General features: G+C 30.5%; 1 protein-coding gene across 1 annotated transcript in view; it reads left to right on the top strand.

Moving 5' to 3' along the window:
* The first annotated feature begins 403 nt into the window (after positions 1 to 403).
* Positions 404 to 13979, top strand: part of LOC130448576 (knirps-related protein-like) — an 88972-nt gene continuing 75396 nt past the window's right edge. Inside the window, exon 1 of the mRNA XM_056785992.1 lies at positions 404 to 710. The gene's annotated coding sequence lies outside the window, so the exon portion shown is untranslated. The remainder of the gene's footprint in view (positions 711 to 13979) is intronic.

Raw genomic sequence — 13979 nt, forward strand, 5'->3', positions numbered from 1 at the left:
AGAATAAAAGTTTAAATACTCAATATCATGAAACTATTCAAATATTCATAAAAAAATAACAATAAAAGTTTGGTATTCCCATCTAATAAATGGGTATGGCATTTTTTATCAGTTATTATTTATTAACAAATACGTAAATATGAAGTGTTGTCGTGAAACGATACCCCAGTCGAGTGTAAAACATCGACTGAACCCACCGGGCATAAAAATTGCCTTCTCAACATACGCACCCCACTCTCAGAATTACACCAATGACTTGAAGTTATAACATGATACTATGCGAACGACACTAATTCAAATATCAATAATTTACCCCTCCCATAGACCCCACCACACCTCTGCAATGTCTTCAACAGGTAGAAGTCCCCTCTTACCCGTCGATTCCAACTCGGAGGTGTTCCTTACTCATTTCTCAACAGATCTTTGCAGAAGCTTCACTAGACGACTGTTGCGATCAAATTAGTCGTTTACCGATGCATCAGCTGATTCTGGACTCTACTTTTAATGTACGGTGATAACTGATAACATAAACATTGATTTAGAGATCAAGTCGTGGTGGTTTCCAAATTAGCACCAGTGAAAGTGTATTGTTTGTTATGTGTATTAGTGGACGGATTTCATGTGCAAAGTGACAAGCTTACTCAGTGTTTTCACGTGAAAGGACCTTGCAAGGACTTAGTGATCTACTATTAGGACGTTATATTTTTAAGGTAAGTTCGATTTTGTTGAAAGATCCATATAGGAGAGTAGGAAAGAAAACCCGCGGAGATATCAACGAGCGGTTATGAAAAAGTTTTGGCCTGTTCATAAAACAAAATTTAATTTTCTATCAACAAGATAAATTTACTAATTTGATTAAATAGATTTTTATATTAGCATTTATGTTTTATCCAATGTTATAAGCTGGGAATATTTAAAGTGTTGAATTTTGTGATCAAAATATCACGTAAAATTAATGAGTTACAGGGTGTTTTATTTAAAAATTTCAAAACTATTTGTATAAGTTACTTCATTTGACCTTCACTTGTCATATTTGGCAGTTGAACCTCATTATATTATATTAAATGAACATTTTCAGTTTCAACCAGAGATATACGATTGGTGTAATGGTAAATCCTTCTTATAATCTGAAGCATTGACGTTATTGCTATTTTAGTCGTATTTTTAGATTTTTCAAACACTTTCTATGTCAATAATCTAGATACGTGTAGCTTCGTTTAGGAAAAAATCATATTTTATGGTATTTTAAGTGAAGTGAGCAATTCTAAATGCTGCTTAGTGAAACATAGACCAACATTCACAATTTGATTATCAAGAATATCTAAAATTCCAATTTAGTTGAATAAAAAGCTGTACAATTATTTTTATTATTTTTTTTCGGTTATTGTGCTGATGAGAAACATTTTATTAATAATTACACTATATGAAAATGAATGTTTAAACATTATTTCATTTGATTAAATTATCACATATTAGGAATCAAAAGTAGTTTTTGCGGAAAAAATATCCATTTTCAAGTTGAAATTGTAGTGCTAGTTTTGATAAATGTTTGTGACTAAATTAGAGTATCAGAAACAAAAATTAATTCATTTTACGTGAGTCTCCTGAGTTTGAGAACGACTTGACGTGATTGAGCACCTCAAAATTTAAATAAAAATTGTGCCGTGAGGTTGTGAATTTAATCAAAAGCTAACCAACATTGGAGTAAAGTGTAGAAAAGAAAAGCACATTTTAAGTACAACAAATGAAATGAACAAAACTTTTATAACAAATTTTCATTACCATAATCAATTTTTTCATAAAAAAATTATAGTGTAGACATTTAAAAGCAATTACTTTGATATTTTGATTACAAGATTTAACAGTTGACATATATCCAATTATTAATTGATATTAATTTGATAAAAAAAGAATCTAAGAATTATTCACTTCTAATGTTATTCAGAGCTAAAATTAGCCGTTCCTAAGTTAAAAAAATCTTCTAGGTGATTTGTAGCAATAAGCTTTATTCAATCCATTTAAATTATCCATATAGTTTTATTATTATACTAAATTATTCATCCAGATTCCATTGAGAATTGACATAGTGATAATATTATTTGAACTAGTTTCTCCAACGGATTAATATTTTTTTATTGTACTAATTAGATAACAATCATATTTAAATACCTGACTCACTGAATTAATATATTTCCAAGAATTCGTTATTATAAAATAGATAATTATAGCTTTTAGATATAGATTGTATAACTATTGAAAAATATTCCATGATCTTAATTATATATACACTATTCCACTCTTATTTGATAATTCATTCATTATTTTCATATATATGTTATTATATTAAATATTTTAACCAATTTACTTCCAATTCACCAATCTAAATTGATCCGTAAATGAAGAATGTACTTTAATATTCTACTGGATTCACTCTGTAAATACCATACCTATTAGAATCGAAATTGGCCAGTATCATTCCAAGAGCGGAGATGTTGTGAAAAACGTGGAACTTTTGCAAATAAAAATAAAATACAATTAACGCAAGAAAATAGCGACGGATGAATTTTTTAAGTTTTCGATGCATCCGTCTACTATAAGATGTTTGTCTAGAGAAAATATACTTCATTACAAATTCAATATCTCAAAAAATTGGAAACTGTCAAGTTAGTTGTGATTGATAGTAGCATGAATCAAAACTTGAAACTAGTAGATTGAATTCCAGAAGAACACAATATATCTGAGCTCTTTTTGATGAGCCCTGTATAGTATTTACTAAATCGTATATTGAGATTTCATAATCTATCAAAGTATCAAGGAAACAGCCAAAACTACCTAAGCTAACCTAACCAATAATAATAATAATATTAAATTTCCATCTAAAAAATAAAAATTATATTTATAGTTACATAGGTTACATAGAATATGAAGCTATAAACTATTGACTTTGTGTACCCGTAAAATTAAAAAATATGAACGTAGTAGGTTGTATAGTTTAGATGATTATAATACTAACAGTTTTTTAAGAAAGTATTAAATTGAAAACACAAATAAATAGAAAACGCGCAAACAGAATCAACACCCATACAAAAATGTTTTCTTAGTTTAACCAAATCGTCTATGGAATTCTTTATCATTCAGATGGTTCAAAATGTGTTGATTTTCTGATATGCTCATGTTTTCTAACTATGATGAATGATTTCGCTTGACGTTTTTTTCCTTTGTTCAATTGTTGTTTCATTATATTTAACATTCTTTTTTTATATATATTTAAGCGAATGCCTGAATCTTTAATGACAAAGTTACACAAACCCTTTTTAGCTCAAGTCCAGCGTATTTCCAATTTTTTCAAATTATCCAAAAAATAATCTTTCGACGCGTTTCTAAAAATTTTACACCAGCCTACGTCAATTCCGGATCGTCGATCTTTTGAATACATTCACTACTTAGATTCATTCTGTATGTCTGAATGTTTCCTACTTTTCTCGCCACAATCGGCAGTTTAATATACATTTTTTTATCAGATATATATTTGAGCACTTAAAGTATCAATATTTGACAAATAGTCTTTCGATATGTGATCATTTTTAACATTTTCAAAAATCCACCTTCACTGGAAAGATAAACATCACGAAAGATTTTATTCAATCACCATTTGTATATTAATATATGTTTAGTATATGAAGGAACCGCTGCTTATTTTTATTATTAGTGTGTTTTTAAGGATAAATTTACGAGGAAACGGGATATCTAAAAAAAACTACATGAAATTATTGACAAATAATTAAACTTTAATAATGGAAATAATCAAATCTTACGAAAACCAAACCAAAATTTGAAGTTTAGTGCAGATTATTTGGAATGAGGTTGTAGTGATTATCACAAAATGTTGTTTCCAAGATCTACCAAATCTATATTCTTGTTGTGACTTCAATGGCTATCGAGAATAAAGAGCAACAGTAATAATTTTGTCGGTTCTACGTATTCTACGAAGTGCTGAAACTATTCCACAAATAAGTGAGTTTGAATCCATCCCGAAGGATTTTTCTACGAAACCAACTGGAGCTCCTCTCATTAAATCATTACACTACAATTACAATAGTTATTAAGAACCCTTTTTCGACTGAGGTCATTGCTCCGATTTGTTTGTTTTCTTTCTGAGCTATAATATTTGGTATTTTACTCTGGACTATGGAGAGACCACTTTCATTAACGTTAAATATGCTGCGCAGCAACTCTTACCGGCATGGATTCTCTCAAGATTCAAGCTCCAGTAGATTGTCTTATCGAAAAAATTTTCTGGTATTGTTTTAATTACCTTCTTAACCAGTATTTGCAAGCAAACTCATCCTTAAAAGTATAATTTGAATTATTTTTTATAGCTAGTTGATACACCAAACGGCACAAATTTATTCTGGTCAGCTCATAAAACTTAATGTCATAGTTGATACATCCTCCACCACTAAAAACTGGCCTTTAATACTGGTCTTTATCATTTACAAATCGAAAAAGTTTTGATCTGGGAACGGAAAATGCATAAAATTTTGAATTTTCCTAATTACATTCACTTTTGGTATACCAAATAAAAACATACTTTTCTAAGTTAAAGTTCCATTTTTAATATTCACAAATTCACTTATCAGTTGAAATAATTACAATGAAAGATTTAAACTATAGTAAATATACCAATAATTTAATTCTTACCGAAAAAGTTTTTTTAAGCAGGCGTCTCGCTTCCTTAAGGATGGCAACAGAAATATCAAAATGGCTTCCTACGTTGAGCACTCGATGACTTCGTGTGTCATAAAAATACAGATGGCCTTTATATTGATTTAAATATGGAAGTATTACCTGCAGTATCTCACATATGCTCTAATACTAAGTTTCGAAAACCGACATTTGGTTTTTTATTTTCGTATCTTTTTGTAAATATTAGAGAAGTTAGAAAGTTTCTAATTACGTCTTTAAACAAGAGTGGCTGCGTAGAGAAATGAGGTATGGTGTACTTTTGTATGTTTTTTAAAAGTATTGGGATTTGTTTTGACTTCAATCTTCTTTGAAAATCTTAATAATAAAATTTCCGTATGATATTCAATTTTCTTTTCAATGCCTTTGAACGGTTCCCATCGAATAGACCCAAATAAATTTGCTCAAGTAGTAAACTAGCAATACTTCCTCTAATATGAGACGGTTAGTTGTCTGAATCATATTTATTGATAGATATGGTGTGAAATTTAAAACTGAATGATAATATGAAAGAAATTGGAATCGTATGCTGGACTCTTCTCAAGTTATTACTCACTCGTTTGGCTGATTTCCCTAAACTTCAACCTTAAAAATATAATAAAACGCTCTAAAAAATATGGATAATGGAGAATATTTTCCGATATTATGGATATTTCTTCAGTTATCCTCCTATTTATTCCATATTTGGAAAACTGTTAACCATCGATTTATAATTATAAATAAGAAGAATTAAAAAGAAAATTATTATAATGAGATTTTATCGTTAATTGTTGATATAATCTATGAAATGAAGCTTAAATTGTCTATTAATATAATTTTCACTTCCTTTTTTGTAACATTCTTACTAATTTCCAAGCCCAATTAATAACAAATATGGTTCGCCACAATATGTGTGTTAAACTGTAAGTGTAATAAAAATAATATCTTTGGTAAAAACTATTATGATCCAAATGGGTATACCTTTTAACGATGGTCAACATATTAGTACCATTAAATCAACATAAAAATAAAGTGCTTTATATACGAACTACATGAGTAGTTATAGATATATATTAATCTGTTTACCATACATTGAAGGATTCTAATTACGTTTCATCATAATATGACTCAAAATAAATAATATGTCGTGAAAATATCTGTTTTACATTCCTGTATTAGGCTAGATATTAGTATAACGATTTATATATCAATATTTAATATAAAACTATTTATTTTGGGATATTTTTTGAGTTAGTAGTACGAAATCTCCGAAACAAAAGCTTAGCTAATTTATAAAACAAAATGTAGTTCCTAATATATATATATATATATATATATATATATATATATATATATATATATATATTATTTTTGAAGCAAATCAATCTAGAACAATTAAAGAAATGAAGTAGAAGTAGCTAGAAGGAATCGATTAAGATTCGTCGACAGATAATAAAGAAAATACAGAGGTAACAGTTGATTTAGACATAAAATCAGAATAAAATTAATAAGATTAGATATTAAAATCGTGGAATCAACCAGAAATAGAATAGTAAGATAAATTAATGTACGGAATTCAAAAATCCACCCAGCTTCTTTAGAGTGAATAGTGTTGTTTATGTTTAAATCGGTTATATAACGATCTTAGTCTTTTGGTGCCCGATCTTCAGTCTTTTACATAATTTCCGTCTTAATTTCTCCATTAATTTCGCCACTGTATGTTTGGCAAACATGATCCTCCCAGTCATAGTTTTTCCTCTTTGCTCTCAACTACAAATCCATTTCCATTACTTTCATCATCCAACGTTCCGTTTCTCCAATACGAGTAGACAATAGTTGAGATGATTATAATCTACTTATTTGGTTTTAGATATGGGATCCCAAAAAAAATTAACTGTAAAAGGCATACGCTTATCAAAATTAACTTTGGATTCTTTATTGAAAACTCATAATTTTTCCAATTGTTTCCTTCTTATTCTCAAAACTCATAATACATATTGATAATTATCTTAAAAACTGTTACTATCCAGCATTCAAATATATGAAGTAAAAACAAAATACTTTTAAGAAAATTCTTTCGAAAAAATTCATTTAGTGTTCAACGGTTCCTATGTTTTCATTTCCAAATGAAACATCTTTTATTCGGTTAACATGTAGCTACTGAAATTTAACCTGATTTAAGCTCCAAACATTTTTTCTCTACCACTTATTTCTGTTAGTTATTACAAGAATTACTAATCTCTCTATTAGTTCCTCAAACGACTCGTTATGGAGATTATCTAAAATGTTTAAAGCCCCCTGGCAATTTCACGGAGAATTACACGCCCCTCAGTCCATTCCCCGACGGTCTAAGGGTTAGAACGATCCGGCCAGAACCGGACTCCGAAGACGACGCTCAGCAACTTTATCAGACGAATCGTACAATTCAAAGAAGTAGTTAATAAACGTAAATTATCATTTTCTGCAAAACTGTGTTCTTGCTTTTCTACGTACTCTGTATTAATACCAGTGAACAAAATTACTATCTATTTAATTAAGATATTCAGGAAACTAGAGACAGAAGTAACAATGCTGAAGAAATTTGAAAATAGAGGAACTGTGTGGTACAAAAAATTGTACGACAACTGAAATGGTTGGAGCACTCACTGTTACATTTATACGGAAAAATTCAAAGAAATTTATAAGTTGAGGTATTCTTAACATAGAACCGCTAGCAACAGAAGCAAAGAAAAAATAAAAGTTAGAGTATTTGCCTTAGAAGGTCTTCTATATACTTGTATTTGACATATAATTTTATCGTCTGTTATAGTTGCATTGACGAAAATATTATGTTGAGAACAGACAATCTGGAATATTGTTCTACCGATAATTAAAGTCGTCATAATATCTTAGAAATCAAAGAATTGCAAATTGGTTTTATCAATCATACAATGAATCAGGTTAACAGTTTCAAGTTCTTCAGCATTATCAATAGCAGAAAAGGAGTGAATTGAAGAGGAGTGATGAAGGCAACTATATTATAGAGCGTTTCTATAAGAAATGATCATATGTGATCTCAAAGCAAAGTTAAATCTAAAAAACCCATGTGACATATGATGAAGAAAGAAGAGCAGGAACTGCACTTACAAAACGAATAGCTGAGACAAGAATACTGCTGTCAATATTATTTTACTTAGCGTCATTGATTAAGAAGAAAAAACTAGCTGCATTCAATATGTTAAATATTCTATAAAGTTTTGTTAAAAATATCCACATATATCTTGAGATATTGAGATTGTTGATTAAAAGCTCAACTAGTTTGCTGAAGTTTTCAACACAACATCAATTAATTACTCAAATTTTGCTAATTTTTATGCACCGCAACAATTTTTTATTTTGTACTGGAGTTGAATATTCCAAATTAAATACAAAGTCCGCCCCTGTCGATCCTGTTGAATACCTAAACTGTGGTCAACCCCGTACAATGTGTTGAAGTCAATTGACGCTTCCGTAGTTTCACACAGGCAATTTGTTGACGATAATACCTGGAAAGGTTTTGAGATCTGTTGATCACGTGTCGAAAAAAGCTATTGATACTTATCTAGTATTTGTCAATTGAGTTAAGATTTCCTTTTAGATATCTTTCTTACATTTTGGAACCCTACAATACCGTGAATTTTAACGACCTTCTGACAATTTGTTCGAATATAAATTTCAAATTTAATCATAATAGATATAAAAGATAATGTGGAACTGTAATTATTTATCGATTCGTATATCAGAAATTGTTCATACAGCGGAAAAGCAGTTACAACAAAATTTGTCATGATATCTGCATGGAAACTATTTCAAAATGTGTATGTTTCACGTTAGAAGATGTAATCGAGTACAAATTTGGTAAATTAGCCTAATTGGATAGGCTCGACAAAAACGAAAGTAATAATTGACTTTTATGCTAAGAATATTTCTAGATATGAAACAGCTTTCTCACTAAAAGAATCTTCCTTGTCAAAATAATAAGGGTGATAATGATTTTGATTATAATGAACTGCAACGTGTAAGGCACAGTCGATTTCTTTAGGTTTGCTCATCAGGAACGGTTATTGGAAGTGTTTACAGATGTTTTCTGCGCAATTTCTACTCGGTTCTGGTAACAGTACTTGCTATCAACATAGTATTGGTTCCCGGAAACGGTTCACAAACGATACCTAAGTAGATTGGTATGTTTTTTAATTAAAAAGATTGTTAAATTATGCAACATCATAAAAAAGCTGAATCGAAACAAAATCAAAATATTGACTTATCATAAAAAAATTGGGTATTATTTAACAACCATTACTGAATTACTATGGTTTGTTTATTTTTTGAAAAACCAGTTTTTAATGTGTGTATATTTTGGCAATTATCTCTGGAGCTTTAGACATAAAAAATAACGTAATACACGCTGTCGCATTATATTTTTTTAACATAACGTGATTACCCGGAAATGTTACCACGATTTAATTGTATCCATTACAACTTATTTTTTCACTTCCAATGACGGTTATTAAAGAAAATTTTATATTAATGATTGCTAGGTTATAGTTCAAATATTGCGAGTTTACATAACATTTTTTTTTTCAACACTTTCACTATCTCATCAAGTATTCGTCCATTTTTTATTTATTTCATTAGAGCTTGCCGATATTTATTATCTACTTTCCGTTTCGATGCTTTATCCCTATTCATTAATAACATATACATTATCATATAGATCTGAATAATAATATCTGTTAAATAGAATAATATTCTTCAATTGTTATAGTTCTTCCAATATCAATTGCACATTTTGTTTGATCTATCATAGGCGTAGATACCTCATTTTATAAATTTATTATATTTAATAATACTTTTCAAAATATCGAATCATTATAAATTGGACGGCATTATATGCCGTTATTTAGACAAATGCACTTAATTGTAGTCCCACTTGAAACTTGAAAAAAAATTAAGATTATACCTCGTTAACTTGCTACAACTGAATTTTTAATTATAAAACGTAAATAGACGTGTAAGGGAGTTTGGTCTTTATTCTCACTACAATGTGCAATTTCATTGTCTTCATTCGCCCATGGTGTATAGAACGCCATTCATTTAATGAAATTTATCAATTAAATAAATCTCACCTAGCTACGCCACTGCTTATCGCAGATTGTATAGCGTGAATATTTTAAATAAATTTTGTACATACGACTTCGGTCAATAGAAATGCATTTATGTTTTCATTGGTTAACAGTGGAGATGATGAGTCCACGTGGACTGACGGTTTGTTAGATGTTTACCGAATATTATATGGGGAGTAAACATTATTTTCCATTTCTTAATTTGGTATGAGTTTCGTACGAGTTTATGAAATATTGATGGATTTATATTGGAAGAAGTATAAGTCAAAAAGTGAATTTTGTCACTGTATTTGTAACTATACCTACTGACAGTTATTTGGTCATGGGTATTATTCTTATCTCGTGTATCATTAGAGATTAGTAGTGATCAATTAAGTTTAGAAGATATGTTCTGTATCACGGCAACCTTTTTAAAACTAGTGCCAAGCGCTAGTACCTAAAAATATTAAAATGATGTTTCCAATTTTCAAGTTGTTCATCAAATAATCATATAGAGAGATAGTCTCAATATTCCAAGTATAGCCTACTGAATTCTATGGTTTCAACCCTACCTTCAGCAATCTCTTTGAGATCTTCTTGAAACCATTTTTTGAATCTACAGATTTGAATAAATAGTAATCTGACGGTGAAAACTTCGGTCTAAATATTGGATTTGGTAGGAGGAGAATATCACCAAGCTTTTCGATCTTATTTTGCACAACTTTCGCAGTATGTGGTTTAGCATTCACTTGTCGTAAGAGAGCCAGCTTTCTGTTAACTAAATTTGGATATTTCTCCAATAAAACCTCATACAATCGTATCAGCTACCCACTATATACCTTAGTATTGATAGTTGGAATAATGTCGAAGTGCACTAAAACTTTATAATTCCACCAGACACACAACGTCTCACCACGGATTTTTCATATACAGGTTATTTAGATAAATCCATTTTTCTTTGCGTCAATGCGTCCAATAAAACGATGAGCAGGGTAAGGAGTTTGAATCTTGGTTAATTCATTTAGTACGATCACGTCTTATATCTAAAAATACCTCAATACATTAATTTCGTTAGATAGACTACTTTCCCATCACCTATATGTTCTAATCCTTTTTAGTGCGGATACTTCATTTATATTGAAAAATAACATGTCGTAACTCATGTAGACTAGTCTCTTATTCTATAAAGCGTGCAATTCTCTCCTTATTTATTGACGACGCAGTTTTTATAAGAAATAATATGGAGTGCGAAAAATTTGGAATTTGTGTATTGTTAAAACATTATTGGAAATGGAAGTTTAGAGCAGTCATCTTCTTCTTACGACGCTGTCTCACTACAAATGGCTATTGTCGCACGAGAAATCGCAGCTCTGAAAATTTCTGTAGACATCTTACTGAGCTTTCTGCGCAAGTCTTCTAACCATGAATTTTGTCTACGGCCGACCGACCGTTTTCCTTCGATCTTCCCTTCTATTATCTGGCGGCAAATCTCATGTCGCTCGCCTCTCATTATATGTCCGAGGTACTGCAACTTTCTCTCCTTGATTGTTTTGAGAAGTTCTTAATGTTTACCTATTTGCTGTAGGACCTCTAAGTTTGTCTTAAGATATCGTCAGCATTTGCCTGTACGCGTACATTTCGACCGCATCAATTTTCTTCTTTGTGACCGCATCCATGGTCCAGCTTTCGCATCCGTACAGAAGAACAGGAAAGATGTAACAGCGAAGCATTCTAGTCCGGAGTTCCAGGCTGAGGTTGCGGTTTGCCAGCAGCCGAGCAGACATAACAGAAAAGAAAATAAGTGAAATTGAAGGGGAACATACAGTTAATTAGTTGGTTTAATCGTTTTTATAAAGAAGATCACACGCTTTAAGATCGTTTGCACTCAGATCGTCCATCTGCGCGTGATATTCAGATTTCATGGGATGTCGTAGGAAACTAACCTAGTATCAGACTTTCTTGGACCTTTTAAAGATACCAAAATCATTAGTTAAGATGTATAAGTCGAATATTGCATCACGATTTAACCGGCATTAAAGCGAAACCTCGACTGGAGGTGTGTAAACAACTTCTTGCCTTGCCAAAAAATGATAGTTTATATTTCTAAATCTTCTTGATTTTAGGTCTATTCTGTTTCAAAATATAAACATATCAAAATGTCTAAGAAATGAGAAATTAAAGAAAAATGATCCGTCGTGGAGATTGCTACCGGCATCAGACTGGGTCAAGTTTTGAGTCAGCTCTAGCTCATTTAATTGACAAAGTTCACCATGGTCAACAGGCTAGCATTCGTAATCGACAGAGTAATCCTGTCTGGGGTAGATATCTGAATGTATTCAACACTATCAGTTTTGTAAGTGCTGTCAAATGCCCTCTCAGTTACTAGCACCTTGTTATCGGTATACGGAAAATTGAACTTCCAAGTCTCATCATCGTTTTTTTTCTAACTTACCTGGCCTGTGATCCAGCTTTGTATTTGGATTTTCAAGCAGAACTCTACAGATAACAAATGGATTCATCTAAACAATTCGAATATGAAAAATCAACAGCTTGTTGAACGTTTTGCGTTGAAACCCTTTTTTGTATGATTTTATAATAAACAACAACATTATTTATAAGACACCTCACAACGAGCATCTGTGTAAATATGAAAATAGGCTAAACTGTTAACTTTATTTAGTACCAGTAATATTATTAGCAACAATTTAACCAACTAAAATAATCGTTAATTGTTAGAACAAAACAGTTGTTACTAGTACCAAATAGAATTCCTACCCCTAATAAATTCAATAACAAAAATAAAAAGGGATGTTTAGATAAACATATACACTTCTTAATGAAACGTTTACAATTCCCCATATCAAGATTAATAATATATTAAGTTGCTGATATCTTTAACCGAACAATAACGAGATAACAACTTGACAGATTTATTTTCGTTTTAAGCTTGTTAGTCCAATTATTTTTTCAAAAAATAACCTCTGAATGATAGACTAGAGAAACTTGTGACTTATAGTTGTAACATTTTCAATTAATTCAAACCACATTAGCGATAATGAAGACAAACAGTTTCGTAATAGCTTCAAACAGAGTGCCTTTCTAAAATGATGTTTATTATTTTCTCTTACATAAATAGAAGAGTAAATTTTTGAATGTATTTAGAATGTACATGAGTGATTGATTAGATATTACTAATTGGAATGACAAACTTCAACGTGAGATGTGTTAAAACTGTTACGGGTCAACGAAAACGACACTTGGTTAGTTCACATTAATTTGAATTATAATACACTTGAAATTATTTGTATATTTTATATTGGCCAAGTAAACAATATTAAAATTAGTCATAGTGCAATTTACAGAGAACTACAAGTTTCGAATTTCTAATTTTAACAGATTATATCATTACGCTAAATGTCACGTCCCACTCTTTGCCCATCTCTCACTTTTTTTCAATTATTTGTCATTTCAAGCTCCAAATTATAGAAAGCAGATACCTCTTCTCAATCATGTAGATGTTGCAGTACCAAGTTTATAAAGTATTATCAGAAATTAGGAAATTATTTTAACCGATGTGTAGAGCAAAACTACTGGAGGTAAGGTTCTCGTGCAAAATTTTAAAATGAATAATTAAATACACTGAGGTACTCAAGAATCAACTATACGCGTAAGAGGATGGTTCCAGAAGTATCTGGCCTGACCTAGAGATGGCAGTAGTTGGTTGAAAGTACATAATCTATTCAGCATTTGTTTCGCGTTTGAATATATATTTTAGTCCAACCAATATAGAAGCTGAACTTGATTCTACTCTGGATGAAACGTGTATTATGCAAACTTATTAAAACGTTTGAGCGAAGAAATCAAGCAAAAACGACCGCAATTGGCTATGAAGTCTTTAACTTCTTACCTCTTTGACCTTTTCATATGTGTTTCTTGATAAATCTTATCGATTTTAAGTGTTTTTTCATATAAAGCTAGTCTCAAAAAACAAGAAATAATTGGTTTTTTTGTCCTATTTTGGCCTTTATCAAAATATGACTTGACATTGACAATTGCACTATTATATTAATTCGTACATCACCTAAAATATGAATATCAAATAAAAATCTGTTTTAACGACAAAAACAACTAAGATTT

This window comes from Diorhabda sublineata, chromosome 9 (assembly GCF_026230105.1).
Source record: "Diorhabda sublineata isolate icDioSubl1.1 chromosome 9, icDioSubl1.1, whole genome shotgun sequence".
NCBI lineage: Eukaryota > Metazoa > Arthropoda > Insecta > Coleoptera > Chrysomelidae > Diorhabda > Diorhabda sublineata.